The sequence below is a fragment of the Crocodylus porosus genome, unplaced genomic scaffold, assembly GCF_001723895.1.
Source record: "Crocodylus porosus isolate Cpor-Errol unplaced genomic scaffold, CroPor_comp1, whole genome shotgun sequence".
Taxonomy (NCBI): Eukaryota; Metazoa; Chordata; order Crocodylia; family Crocodylidae; genus Crocodylus; species Crocodylus porosus.
In genome coordinates this window covers 229,220,424-229,234,733 of record NW_017728886.1, presented here as the reverse complement: position 1 = coordinate 229,234,733, position 14,310 = coordinate 229,220,424, and the positions used below count along the sequence as shown (strand labels likewise).

The 14,310-nt window shown below is 42.5% G+C and overlaps 1 long non-coding RNA gene across 1 annotated transcript in view; it reads left to right on the top strand.

Annotated features, from left to right (window-relative positions):
- Positions 1 to 802: 802 nt before the first annotated feature.
- The window catches only part of LOC109320382, a 139,947-nt gene continuing 126,439 nt past the window's right edge, over positions 803 to 14,310 (top strand). Inside the window, exon 1 of the long non-coding RNA XR_002103784.1 lies at positions 803 to 1,227. This is a non-coding gene — a long non-coding RNA (uncharacterized LOC109320382). The remainder of the gene's footprint in view (positions 1,228 to 14,310) is intronic.

Sequence of the window (14,310 nt, the reverse complement as noted above, 5' to 3'; positions counted from 1 at the left end):
GGAGGGAGATTGAAAATCTCCATATCATCAACAGATGCATGCACTGCACACCCCACTCCCTTGCCTCAGAGTGCTATCTGAGGTTGGGGTCTGGCAACACTCCCACCCCTTGAGAAGCCAGTGGGGAAAAGCCTGGGATGGTGCAGGTAGATCTCCCTAATCAAAGCATTCTGCCAGGGCCTGGTCACGCCCACCCCCCTCAGCTCAGTACTGTACATGGGAAGGGAGGGCTGCTGTAGCACCCCCAGGTTCTAGCCTGAGCCACTGCAGACATGTGCCTGAATTTCCTCAGTCCAGAGACAATGTTTGTCCAGTTACAAACCAGTTCAGCCTAGCCAATTTAGACTAACCTGCAATGACTGAATCAATTCAGGCTCTGGCTTTTTGAATGTCTCTCCTTAGCCTATGTCTGCAGCTTGCCTTTTGGTGTGGGTCACTTATGTTCTATAATTTTAATTTTTTCCCCTGACCCACAAGGGCTAGAAATAGACCTTTTCCCTTGTAAATGAAAGCTCTTATTCAAGCTATTCCAGTTAATTCCAGCTTTGGGGGCTTAAGAAAGTGACAAATTTACAGGATTTGAGATAGAATCTCAGCACTGGAGGAGATCTTGAGACTTTATGAAGAATTTATTTTTCCTGGCAAATAAACCTGTTAGATACTGAGATTCTACAACAAGTCAGTACTAGCCTTACTAAACCTACAGATCCCAGTAACAGTACTATATAACCACATACCTCTGTCTTTCAGCTGAGTCCCATTTAATAAACATATTAAAGATATTTAATATTATTGACAAGAAGGAAGAAGAGAAAAAAGAAACAACAAGTGCAATGAAAGGAAGATGCATTTCGTGGAAAAGGAGAAGGGGACATGGCATGGAATCAGGACTGAGAAAACAGCAAGGAAGGAGTCACATTGTACCCATATGAATCGCAGCTAAAAAGAGAGTAGGGCTATTGATATCTCAGCAGCCGCATTGACAATGAAGTTCAGCAACTTTAGGTGGTATCAGGATACCCTTTAGGTCTGTGGTTCTCAAACTTTTATTTTTGCAGACCACTTGAAAATTGCTGAGGGTCTCAGTGGACCACTTAATCTCTGTCATCAGAAAAAATAAATCTATGACTACCTGAATGGAGTTTGTGGACCAGTGGTGGTTCACAGGCCACAGTCTGAGAACCTCTGCTCTAGGTTACAAAGGAAGGGATCCACAAATATTCTCAGGTATGTAATGTTTGTAATTTGAAATGATCGTTTCCTTTTGACTACTGCAGCCAAGGCTGTCCCTAGGGGGTGCGAATTGGGGTGACTGCCCTGGGCCCCGCACTTTGGGGGGCCCAGCAGTCAGTGCCACATAGGCCCCGCAGCAGCTACCACGTGCCACCACTGAGCACTGCTAGTTCTGGCTGCTCGCCATTCCCCTCCCCGTCCCTTGACTGGCTCTGGCTGTTTGCCACCTCTACCTTCCCACTACCTCCAGCCACTTGACACCCCTCTCCGGCCCCACACAGGCTGATATGCCCCAGGTCCTGCGCACCTCTAGGAATGGCTTTGACTTCATCTTTAAACATCTATGAAATATGCTTGTTTCCTGGCACACTTTGTTTCTTATTCTGCTCTGTCTTACAATAGAATAAATTCAAACTAGCTTGATTATGGTCAACAGCTTGACATAAAGATAGTAGAACTCAGTGGACCTCCCAGTATTAAAGAAGATGCACATTTGCTCAAGGAGACATTACTTTTATTCTTTTGTGCAGTAATTTTCTTGATTGTAAGACAAGTCATCTTGCACTAAAGAACATGGGCCAGATCTTCAGCTGGTGTAAGCAAAAGTGCTTCCACTGATTTCACTTTAAACCAACTGACACTGTTCCTGTGTTTTCCTCCTAGAAGGGCAGAATAGTTGATACTGTAAATGAATTTACAGTTTGGGGTGAATTATTCTGTGATCCTTCAGCACAGAAGGTGCTGTTCAGAAGCAAAATATTATTTCTCTAGTTCATGTTATTTGGTTATGTGTTTGGCAAGTCAATAAACATCGAGTAAATGCAGGTTTACATTTAAACTACAAATGCATAGAATTAATTTAGCATAAGCAGAAAGAGTATTCTTCTGCAGTAGCAAGAGGGGATGGCTTATTGGCAACCACTGACAATTTCTGTATTGATTTGACATCACTATTGATATCCTCTCCGCTGCCTTTTCCTTAGGTACATTAAAGTTACCACCCATGGCTGCATATTGTGTGTAGCTGGTAGCTGCAGAAACTTATCTGGTTCCCTGCTGGTTGTGGCTATGATTTTGAACTACTGCATAAGGCTGGTGCAAAGTCATTTTCCTAGAGGGTTGCTACCTTGGGCCTTTTAGGTATCCATTTTCCTTCCCTTTTCTGCTATAACAAATTTGTTATCTCTGAGGCATCAGGAAATATAGCACCTGATTCTCTCACATCAAATTACTTTCCTATAGTCCCATTGGCCTGAAAGAAATTAGTCCTGATCTACTCCAGTGTGAGTGAGAGGACAGTCAAGGTTATAGTTTTCAACATATTTCAGATTCATCTGCCCTTGTGTTGTGTCACAGACTCAGTTTATGAATTTGTTTGTTGTCTGAATAATTAATTTAGAAATCTCTGTATCCTGGGCCCAGCAATACCACTCCAATAGTGTTTGCAGAGTTCTTTGCAATTTTACATGAACTCTGGCTCTTGAGTCAAAGAAGGAGCATATTTGTGTGCACCCCTGTCAGCTGTTTCATTGAGAACAGAGGCTTTGATAACACTGAGGGGAAAAAAATCTAATTGCACCCCCACCCCCACATCATTTACATAACTCAGATTGATGAGATAGGAAGGAAAGTGTTTACAATGCAAGAAGATAGGAATTTGGGGATTTAAATAGGAAGCGAATCGAAATGAGCTGTCTGAGGTAATTACGAAACACATACTTCATATGTTTTCATTAGATATTGCTATTATACTACGCAAGGCAAAGGAGTTTGATTAAACTACAGCTTAGTATATAAATGTATGCATAAATTACCCAGAAACCAGTTAGTTCATTATCTTTCAGAAACTCAGCAAAGGGAACAAAGTAAGAATTTACGTTCTCGGTATATCTTGGTTAATAAATTGAACAAGAATGAAAACTATGAATTTTGGGGTGGGGAAGGCTATGGGAATAGAGAGAGGGGCTAGGAAGTAGGAAATTACATTGAGATCTAAGACACAATACTCCTCACCAGTGCTATATGCAGACATAAAATACTCTCCTACTTTATATTTTCCTCTTTCTACATGCAAGCATCACATGAGCTTTTTTGCTCACAGCAATACAGTAGGAGTTTTTAAGGATGATGTCTTTTGTGAATCCACGGTAGACCATTCTTATTAAGATGGTAACTGTTATCTTATTTTTTGTTGCTAAGCTGCTTTCAATATTTTCTCCAATGTTTTTAGTACTCTTATCTTATATTCTTTCATTTGATTCATTTTTTTCAGTGTTGTCCCTAAAGGGTTATAGGTTTTTCAGAGTTATAGGTTTTCATGATCAAATCTAAACCCAATCCTAAGAAGGCAGGTGTCAAATCTGCTAACCTCTATTTTATTTCTCCAAATTAAAAAAGTACTATATTTACTAATGTACCTACACTTATCTTTCACCATTTCCTTGAAGATTATGGGGTTAGTCTTTGGCACTGGTTACTAATTTAGGACTTATGATGTCCTCCCTTTTTTTTACTTTGTGATGTATAGTCCTGATTTATTTCAATATATTTTCTTCTTTCCATGGAAAAATGAATATCTAGTTATTTCTGCCTCAACTTCTGTGAATGTTGAAGCAAAGAATTCATTTTATTTTTTTACAGTGTCAACTATTTCTGACAATATATTACCCCTTCCATTTCCTAGATCACCTCTTGTGCCACTTCTTGTTCCTTTATGTATATGAAACCTGTCTTCCCATTTATCTTCACCTCTCATTCACTCCTCCTTTCATTCTTCATGCTTTTTCTTATCATTTTTATACTCTCACCATCATTCCTATAATCTTTCTAGTCCTCCCATGTACTGATGTTTTATGTCTTGTCCTAACCTTTATCTTACTCTTGATTACTTTTTGTACTTTTGTTCATCACACATTGAATGAATTGTTACATGCTTTGAGCTTGCCTGCTTCTACTGCAGTTAGAGCTATCAATATAAATTGATACATTCTCATGCAATGAATCTCTTTCTACATTTGTCATTTCCTCTCCGTGTCCCTTTCTTCCATTCTCTTTATCCTACTCAGTCTGTTCAGTTCCCTAACCTTTTTTAGTTCTGTTATTTCAGTGTAGCCATTTCTGAATACAACCCATTTCTGGTGCAGCCACCCACTTTGTGACTGCAGAAGGGACAGAGTCTTTTACCATAAGCTGTAGATGAGCCTTTTAACATGTGTAAGGGGAACAGGACCAGCTTCCTATTAGTGCTCCTCAATGCACTAGCTGTTTGAAAATGGATGAGGTAAGAATGAGGCAGAGTACTGTTGCCTATTGCTTATTGCTTAGGGGTCTTGCATTCTTGCACAGTGACATAGCTTCAGCTGGAAGGATGGAGAGGCCACACCCCAACCTAGTCTATAGCCCAGTGATGGCACTCCCCAGGAAGTGAGAAATGTGGGTTAGAACCCTTGCAGGTCATGGTGGTATAGATTAGGGGTGGCCAATCTACAGCATGCATTTTTCATGTGGCAAAGGCAACCTCTGTGTGGCATGTCACTGACTGGGGAGGGGGTACAGGCAGCACAGTGGCAGATAGGGCAGAAAGCTGAGCAGCAGATCAGGAAGGGAAGGAGATTAGAGTGGTGCTTGGGGGTGGTTGTGGGGCTAATTTGAGGCAAGTCTGCAAAAAAGTTGGTCCCCATTGGCTTAGATCATAGGCAAGTGCTCTAAACTCTAAATCATTATATAAACTTGGGATATGGCAACTCTTTTTCTAGTCATGTTTCTAGTGAAAGTAACTGTGGCTGTGTTTGTACTGAACTTAGTACTGTCAGTATATGTTGGTTGTGCTCTGAGCATGTGCATCAGAGAAGACCCCTCAGAGGACAATTAGTTTGTTTGTCTCAAATGAACGTACACAAGAGGTATGCTCAGCCAAGGGGGCAATGCTTCTAGTCATGCACAATTGCAGAAATGTAGGTATTTACAGGCTCTCAGGTGCCAAAGTTACTAACTTGAAACTTAAACATCGAATTACACTGAAGCTGTACATTGTGCTTTGTTTATATAACTCCCTAGTGGTTTTCATTTCATGATACTGTGGTTAACACCATGTTACCAGATATATATATACCTGTAGATACATTTTTCTTCTTTCTTTGGCTTCCTACTTTTTATTTTAGACCCTGCAAAGATTCTTCTGTGGTATTTTCCTTTCCCCTTCCTAGCCTTTATATTTTCTGTATCTTTGTTCTTATGTAACTTCAGTTTCTAGTTAAGGGTTAGTTATGAGCAAAGGAGCAATGGTCTCAAGCTGCAGCAAGGGAAATTTATTTTAGATATTAGGAAAAAAGTTTCTTACTAGAAGGATAGTAAAAAACTTTCTCACTAGGAGGGTAGTAAAGCCCTTGAACAGGCTATCTAGAGATGTTTTTGGAGAATTTTAAGATCAGGCTAGACAAAGCCTTGCTGGGATGATCTTGTTGGGATGGTCCTGCTTTGAGCAAGTGGTTGGACTAGATGATCACCTGAGGTCCCTTCCAACCCTAATTTTCTATGAATCTATGAACCTATGGTATTCCTAAATTATTGCTTTAATGCTTATGAGGGGTTATTCTGTTTCACTCACTGACGTCTAGAGCCCTTAGAAACCTGGGGCTCCGTGGTAGGTCATCCAGGGCTCCACAAAGAGATGGCGGGTAATGGAGGAGCAGACTAGGCGGCAGTGCGTTGCCATTGCCAGGCTGGGTCGCCGGGCTCTGTGTCTGTTCACATGGCCCACAGAACCAGGATTAGGGATTCTGGGGCATAAGTGATTAGAGAGGGTTTCCTGACTTTAGGAAGTTTGAAAACCGGTGGCCTGGAACACTTTGAATGGGTGTCTATGACATATTTTAAATCTTAATGAATACATACTCCAGGTTTCATACTCTGGTGTATTGCTGTGACTCAATTTCTTGGCAATCCTGAAGTTGTCATTGAAGGGACACAAGTGTTTCCCAGATAACTGTAGACCCAGAAATTCAGAGGGTGGCTTGAACTAAATGACTGTGTCTTGTCTAGTCTTGCAAGTTAAGTAGTCCTGGCCATGGCTAGTAGTTGATTGGGAAGTCACCTTTGAACCCTGGTTGCCAAGGAATCATGGTCAAGCACTGAGAATACTAGACCATAAAAACTGAGTGAATGGCAAGAATTCTCTCTGCACCCTTGCTGGTGTCAACCTGAGGCAAGTGAATAGAAGGAAGGCTGAAAAATTGATGCTACGCTACCTTCCCAGGACATCCATCCCTACCCATCCCTACTTTGTCAGCACATCCTTAGCTGACAAATATCTCCAGTTTCATCCATGCAGGTTCTGTCATTATAACAATTTGTTCAGCCAGTCCCACTCATAATGTCCTCAGTCCTCACACCGCCCTAACTTACCTGCCTTCTTTTTTTGTGGGCCTCTCTTTCTTTCACTATTGTTTAGAGTGGGTAGATACATCTATGTACCATTTGAATTGTGTTCCATTGTCATCTCTTATCTCTGGAATGAATAACAAACTAAATTAATTTAGTCATATGGCTCTGTGAATAGCTGATTTATTTTTGTATTTTTGTATTTTGTAGTTTGGTTCTACAGCCAAACTACAAAATCAACCCGTCAATCAAAGAAATACGGCAGGTTTGGATGGACCTGTGGGGTTTTTTCCTCATTAAAATTAAACACCGTAAAAACTTGATTTAGATTTTTAACAAAAGTTGATTTGATACAAAAATCTTTTGTTTTCATGTACTCATTGAAAACATGCTGGATTGTGGTGGGCATTTCTGTTAAATAACCCTTTGGTTAGGCTACTCCTCAACATTGTGGGAAACCCAGATTCAATCCTCTCCTCTGTTGGAAGGGATATTAATTTATATCTCCCACTGCCCATGATGGTGCAGTAGGATATTTTAGTATGGGGGTCTAATTCTCTTCTGTTGGCACTGCTCTACGTCATATTTAGATATTGACTGAGACGGGAATTAGATATTCTACATCCCAGATGAGCATCCTACCTGCTAAGCTGAGAATCATAGTCTGCTTTGTTTTCTCTTTCTGGCTCAACCTATTCTACACAAGGTGAAACAGCTTATATGGGAGTGCCTGAGAGCAACCTACCCTCAGAACAGCCTACAGCCTGCCTGTAATGATATGACTAGTGCAGGCCAATGGGCTTTTTCCAGATGGGGCAATGTAATCACATCCACATACACCAAATCTTAATTGGACGAAATACATCTGCCAGGAATTTCTCTATTAATGGCATATGTTCCTTTTCTAGCTGGTGTCAAGGAGACAACAGGTACAGAAGAATCAGGGTCCTAATTAAATTTCTGGGAAATGACTTTTCTGCTATTTATTACTGCCACTTACTTTTTCCTGTATCTCATTGTCAGATGAGCTATGATGTTTTGGTGCTGTTCTTGTTTACTTTATTCTATTGTGCCTATTTTATTATCCTGGGGCTTATTCAAAATGGAGAGTCTGTTTAACAAATTCCCTGCATGGCTTGCCTTCTCTATCCCTTCAGGGTGTCGACACAGTACTTTGTTTTTCCCTCTTCTTTTCTCATAATAACTCTTGTATCATATATTACACTCTCTTACATTATGCACTCCAGACACGGTGTGGACCTCTAACAGCTGCAGCTGGTATTTGAATATACCTGCAAAATACTTTTAAGGTCTCTCCTAAACATGAGAGATTTTTCTATGGTGTTTACTAACAAAGAATTACAAGCCCCACTATGCCCTCTGGTTGTAATGTTACTTACACTGTTCAGACTTTGTGGATGTATTTATTCTCTATGTTACTCTCCCGTTAAACTTTATAAGCATGTATATTCATGAAAAGAACAAAGGGGGAAAAATCCCAGAAATTACCACAAGAAAAAAACCCTGAAAAAAGCAATAAGTTTGCTGACAGATGGTAGAATCAGTTGAAAATCGAGTACCATATTTACTAAGTCTAACCCATTTAGTAAGCCAGAAAAGTGTTATCTAATTCTATCCCCTGTGTGTGTGTGTTTTGGAATAAACAGATGCCTAATGAGGAATGTGTCTAGTATAGTTTTCTAAGAACCTGGATGAATCTGGGTTCTGATTCAGTGCTTGATTTTTTTGATGAACATCAAAACATTCGACCAAAATCTCTTTTTTTTTTTTGTAGCTTTAGAAAACAAAGGCAGCCCAGAGCAGAAAGTGGATTTTACAAAGGTTGCCAATGCGGGGCACGAATTAGAGAAAACAGCAATGCCAGACTATTTAACCTGCCCTTTAATATTCCTGTTCAACTTGCATAATACCCAAAAATGTGGTGAAAGAAAGGGCAAGTATACCTGAATTGCTTAAGAAACCTGCTGTTTGTACAGCTGACACATTGAGTTTGTATGGGTGTGTGAACTGCATTTTATGAAATAGAAAAGATTAGTTAAGTCTTCTGTTTGCCTTCACTGTAGAAGATCTGGCTGAGAAGTAAAAATGGGAATGCGTAGAGCAAGGTAATCATATCATTAGAGGACTGACTTTTCTCTGTCATGGTTGGGCCAAAGACAGTGTTCAGTGGCTATTTCATATATAGAATAGCTATATATTCTGATGGTAAAGGGAGGTGTAATATTTCAAAGGCACAACAACAGGGCTTGGACATGAAACTCCTTTAGGATGTCTGTTAAAAACTCATCCTAAAAGATGAGCTCTAAGGGCACTTTTACACGTGCTCCAGGGGGTGGGGAGGGTGGCATTTTAATTAGAGCAGCTCTGAGAGCCATTTTAATTAAAGCACCACAGACTCTCGTATATCGGCATTCCTGCACTTAAAAATAGTGGCAGGAGTGCTTGAACTAAGCTCGTTTGATGATGGTGCCCCGCCATTATTTTTAAGTGCAGGGACACTGATACATGAGACTCAAAAGACTGCTAGAGCAGGGTAATCATAACCACACTTCAGCAGACTCAATTAATCAAATCTACTCCAATGTGTCGTAATTATAGCACGTCAGAGCAGCCCCCGTGCTTGTGTACAGGGACCCTAAGCTATTAGTAGACACCTGGGATGACATCTGGGCCCCGGTGAAGTCAATGGCAAAATTTCTACTGACCTGACCAGCATATGTAGGACTATCTCTGTTGCAAAAAACTTACAATCCAAAATGCCAGACATAAGATGTTAATGAAAGAAGAAGCAAATTATGTCTGGAGGACATGGAGAAATAAGTAGGAATGGTGGGAACAAAAAATAGGTTATTTTAGCATAAACATACATAAATGGAAGTCTTAACTGATCCATGGCAAGTATCACCGTACATTACTTGTGTAGCCATAAGCATGCGGCAGTTTTCTGTCCACATTACAACAGAGGGAGGATGCTAAGGAAGATTAATTGAAAAGTATAGGCATCTCAGATGTAAACTGAGCTCTTTCCCATGCATAAGGAAAAGTGCAATATAAAGATGAAACTAGTTTTTTTTGTTTTGTTTTTAATAATGAGAGGAGAAAGAAGATAAAGAGATCATTGATCTTGATTTTAAAGTTTCTTATATTACTTGATTATACTCTGCAGCATTCCCAAAGCATTAAGTCAGAGATATAGGAGAGTTTATGATATAAATTTTGTGGTGCAGTAAATTGTAATACTTTGTATGTTCTAGAAAGTTCATCTTCGGTCTTCTAATGCGTGATGACACAACATAATTCCCTTGATATTTTTGAGCATGGACAGATGGTATATGAACAGACTGGTGAGAGGAGGAACGACCCAACTGAAAGTAACAGTGTTAGAATAGCTATCACAGATGAAACAGGCATTCTCTGCCACTGCCCAGTGCCAACGGGTTTGTTTTATCTCCTACTCACCATACTGATTATGCTTTGCTTGATGCTGTTCTAGAGACACTGGGAAGGGATGATTCCACTTATGCAGAAGGGACCATTCCTTTTTCTTGTCAGATTATATAGTTTCATAGTTTCATAGTTAGTAGAGTCGGAAGGGACCTAAGCAGGTCATCAAGTTTGACCCCCTGCCATGGGCAGGAAAGATTGCTGGGATCAAACGACCCCAGCTAGGTGAATGTCTAGCCTCCTTTTGAAGATCACCAAGGGAGAGTCGAGCACCACTTCCCTAGGAAGTTGGTTCCAGATCCTAGCTGCCCTGACTGTGAAGCAGTGCCTCCTGATGTCTAGCTTGAATCTACTTTCAGTCAACTTATGGCCATTATTCTTTGTAACTCCCAGTAGTGCTTGGGGGAACAGGGACTCTCCCATTGCCTGCTGGTCCCCCTTCGCCAGTTTGTAGGTGGCCACCAGATCCCTTCTCAGCCTTCTTTTGTATAGGCTGAACAGGTTCAGGTCCCTTAGCCTCTCCTCATAGGACCTACCCTGCTGCCCCTTGACCATGAGAGTGGCCCTCCTCTGGACCCTCTTGATGCTACCCACATCCCTCCTGAAGTGCGGTGCCCAGAACTGGATGCAGTACTCCAACTGTGGCCTGACCAGTGTTGCATAGATTACCTCCTTGGACCTGCTCGTGATGCATCTGTGGATGCATGACAAGGTATGGTTGGCCTTCCTGACTGTGTCCCTACATTGGCAGCCTGCATTCATCTTGGAATCAATAGTGACTCCAAGATCTTTTCTGCCTCTGTGCTGACACGAACGGAGTTCCCCAGCCTGTAGATATGCTGCTGGTTTTTCCTCCCCAGGTGCAATACCTTACACTTGTCCATATTGAAACCCATCCTATTCTCATCCACCCACCTCTGTAACCTGTTCAGATCTAGTTGTAGCCTGTCCCTCTCTTTTAACACACTCACTTCTCCCCACATCTTAGTGTCATCTGCAAACTTGAACAAGGTGCTTTTCACCCCCTTGTCCAAGTCGCTAATGAAGATATTGAGCAGTGGGGGACCAAGGACCAAGCCCTGAGGAACCCCACTGCCCATGTCTCTCCAGCTTGAAAATGACCCGTCCACCACCACTCTCTGGGTGCAGCCCTCCAGCCAATTTGTGACCCATCTGACTGTGTAGGCATCAACACCACAGTCGCTTAATTTTTTAATGAGGATGGGGTGAGAGACAGTGTTGAAGGCCTTCCTAAAGTCCAGTAAGACTACATGCACCACAACACCTGTGTCCAGGCCTTTTGTGTCCTGGTCGTAGAAGGCAACCAGGTTGGTCTGACAGGACCTGCCTTTAATGAACCCATGTTGGTTGCCTCTAAGCATAATCTCCCCTGCTGGTCCCTTGCAGATGTGCTCTTGGATAATTTTCTCAAAGAGCTTCACCAGGACTGAGGTAAAACTAATGGGCCTATAGTTTCCTGGGTCCTCTTTCCTCCCTTTTTTCAAAATGGGGACCACATTGGCCCTTTTCCAGTCTTCTGCCAGAGCACTACAAGTGCTCGTAAAGCTGTGCTAGGGGTCCTGCAATGACCTCTGCCAGTTCCCTCAGCACTCTGGGGTGGAGATTATCGGGATCTGCTAATTTGAACATGTCTAGTCCCTCCAGAAGTTCCCTGACTAGGTCCTCACTGACCCTGAGCCTAGCTGCACCTCCCTTGGGTCCAGCTGGATTCCCAGTGTTGGAGATGTCCCTGTCCCTGCTCCAAAAAATGGAAGAAAATAAACTGTTAAAGATATTAGCTTTGTCACCTGGTGCTACCACCAGATTACCAAGCATGTCTTTCAGAGACCCTACGTTACTTGGTACCTTCTTTTTACCCTCTATGTATTTAAAAAAGGACTTTTTGTTTTCCGTGATCCGGGTAGCTAGTCCCAGTTCCATCTCTGCCTTAGCCTTCCTAACAGCACGCCTACAATCACGAGCAGTGGAGGTATACTCTTCTTTGGTGAGAGCCCCTCCCTTCCATTGGGTGTACGCCTCCTTTTTGGCTTTGAGATGTTCCTGGATGCTTTTGGTGAGCTATGGGGGCTTTTGAGCGCTCTTGCCCCCTTTGATCCACATGGGAATTGTCACCTTTTGGGCTTGGAGGATCGTCTCCTTAAGGAACGACCACTCCTCTTGGACTCGCAACTCCCCTCCAGCACCTCAGTGCCTCCCTTACTAGTTTCCTTATCTCATTGAAATCCACCCTCCTGAAGTCCAGGGCTGCTGCCTTGACACCTTCGCTGGGTGGTGAATTTCAGTAGGCCAGGACCAGGTCCAATGAGGCATTTCCCCTGGTGGAACTGTGCGCTTCCTGGGTTAGATGGAGGTTCTATAATTTGGCTAGGAACCTACGTGACTGGTCACTGACTGCTCTTCCCAGCAGATGTCCAGATAGTTTAGGTCACCCATGATGACCATGTCCCTTGACTTGACTGTCTTCGCAAGCTGACCAGAGAATTCCTGGTCCAGCTCTTCCCCCTGGTTATGTGACCTATAGTAGACCCCACTGTTAGGTTCCTTTCCCCCTGACCCCCTTGTATTCTGACCCAGAGCACCTCAATCTGCCCTACTTTGGACCCAGTGCTATTTGCTGAGGATGTGTATTGCTCTTTGATGTAGAGTACCACGCCCCAACCTTTTCTCCCCATTCTATCCTGCCTATACAGCCTATAGCCCTTGATGTTTATCACCCAGTCGTGCGTTGGATCCCACCAAGTCTCAGTGAGCCCCACTATGTCTGGGTTTGTGTTAGCTAGCAGGAGGGCAAGTGCCTTCTGCTTGTTCCCCATACTACAAACATTAGTGTAGAGGCATTTAAGGCCTCCTGAGGGTGTACGTGCCTTCCTCCCAAATCCAGGACTATCTGGGCCCCTGTCTCTTATCTGGGTATTTTTTGTGGTCATCATCCATCTTGGCTGGGCTGTTCTTGAGGGTGTCTCCTGGTTCAGTGTTCCGTGGCTCCCTTGGTCTTCTTCCTTCCACTCCTCTGACGAGCCTAAAGACTAGGAGTTAATTACAACTAATTTGTTTTAAAACATCTCTTGTAGCTAGAAATGCAAATTACACAGCTTTGAAGAGTTCTTTTAAGATGGACAAGCTATTCATTTTGAGTTGAGTTGTGCTGGACCAACAGCAAGGCAGGGCCACATTAACTGGGATATATGCTGATGCACTACTCAGGGGGTGTGTCTACACATGCTTTTACACATTAGTGTAATGCGCATTAAGGCAATTTAGGCACGCATCTACACGTGCATACACTAATGCGCATTAATGCAGGTATGCAGACCAACTTGAGACTGTAGCAAAACCCCCGTAGTTTTCTTTTTTTTTTTATTGCACTCACTCCCCTTCCCCAACCATTTCTGACTTTTTCTCTCCCTCTCTATTCCCTATAGAAAAGTATAAGTAAGCTAAGGCTTAGGATAAGCTTTAAACATTTTTATTTTGGTAGCAAGTTTTTGGTTTTGGATATCCACTGTTTTATATTGTATTATTATTAAGTTTGTATTGATTTTTACTGTTGTATATTGTATTATTATCATTTTTGTATTGATTTTTATTGTTTCATATGGATATTTTATGGTTTAGGCCTGTGTTTGTAAGTGAATCAAAGTCATGTCAAATTTCCATTTTATATGTCAAGCCTCCATCTTCTGTCCTCTGCCTGGGCATCCCATGTTGCAACAATATGATTCACTGTACCCCTCCCATGTAAATTGGTTCCTGATGAATGAGCCTGATTGGGAATGATTGAAATACAAGGGTAGCAGGCCTCTACTGAATGGCCTGTAATGACTGAGCCTTAACCTCTCATTGTTTCATCCAGGAATCATGGACCTCACCCAGGAACAGAGGGTGTTCCCTGCCCTACGCACCGCCCCCCCTGCAGCTGTCCTGCAGTTTTCTCCAGCAGCTGGAGCCTTTCTTCAGCTCCCAGCACCTACTGCCACTCCCTGCAACTTCTCTAGCTGCCCTGGAGCCATCCTCTGGCTCCCCACACCCAGAGCCTCTCTTTAACACCCATACTTTCCCTTAGTTCCATTTTCCCCCCTCCCCATCTACCTTTTCAGCTCCCCCATAGCTCTGGCTCCAGTCCCAGACTCTGTGCCTGCATGCTTCCCTGTTCTGCAGCCTTTGGTCATTGTCTTTTAATCAATTAAGATCAATTAACCCAAAGTTACCACT